Source organism: Glandiceps talaboti, chromosome 19 (assembly GCF_964340395.1).
Source record: "Glandiceps talaboti chromosome 19, keGlaTala1.1, whole genome shotgun sequence".
Lineage (NCBI taxonomy): Eukaryota > Metazoa > Hemichordata > Enteropneusta > Spengelidae > Glandiceps > Glandiceps talaboti.
In genome coordinates this window covers 21,212,806-21,213,394 of record NC_135567.1, presented here as the reverse complement: position 1 = coordinate 21,213,394, position 589 = coordinate 21,212,806, and the positions used below count along the sequence as shown (strand labels likewise).

The following is a 589-nucleotide window of genomic DNA, read 5'->3' as shown; positions in this document are numbered from 1 at the left end:
TTTGGACACTTAGTCGGCTTCCCATTAACCAATCACGTCGTTCACAAATGTCACCTGACCAAACCAATGGCCAGTGACCTTGTCCCCGAGATGTTTTACATGTGATTCAGACGTCCTTACTTGGTCATCCTCCTTTGTTACTGGTAAGTGATGTTGTCATCGTTGTCATCAAATAAAATAGTTAAAACTCTAAGAGAAGCCTTTGTACCTAGAACACTTAGATTTGAGTGAAAGTAGGTGTGTGAAGTTAGTGAACAATTACTGGTATTAGAGCGTGATTCAGCAACATATACGTTCATTACAAACAGGGGGTCACCAAACTGTATAGTCCTGCTTGCATACGGAGTAATCCGGGACTCGATTCTGACAAATGTCCCTCCTATTTAGAGTCAAGTCAGTAATATAGACTCGTGCACCGTCTGTAAGCAGGACTACAAACTGTATAGCCCAGCGACCTGTCCATGTCTCACTATGCCGTATGCGTCGCTTCCACTTTCACTGTTTTAGTCCCCTGGATTCACGGGATGATATTTGCTACATTAGCTTGTCGAAAGTAACTGTAGTAGTGAGTATAACAAATATAACTGCA

The 589-nt window shown here is 42.3% G+C and overlaps 1 protein-coding gene across 1 annotated transcript in view; it reads left to right on the top strand.

Moving 5' to 3' along the window:
* Positions 1-55: 55 nt before the first annotated feature.
* Positions 56-589, top strand: part of LOC144449963 (ribulose-phosphate 3-epimerase-like) — a 5,905-nt gene continuing 5,371 nt past the window's right edge. Inside the window, exon 1 of the mRNA XM_078140530.1 lies at positions 56-143. The gene's annotated coding sequence lies outside the window, so the exon portion shown is untranslated. The remainder of the gene's footprint in view (positions 144-589) is intronic.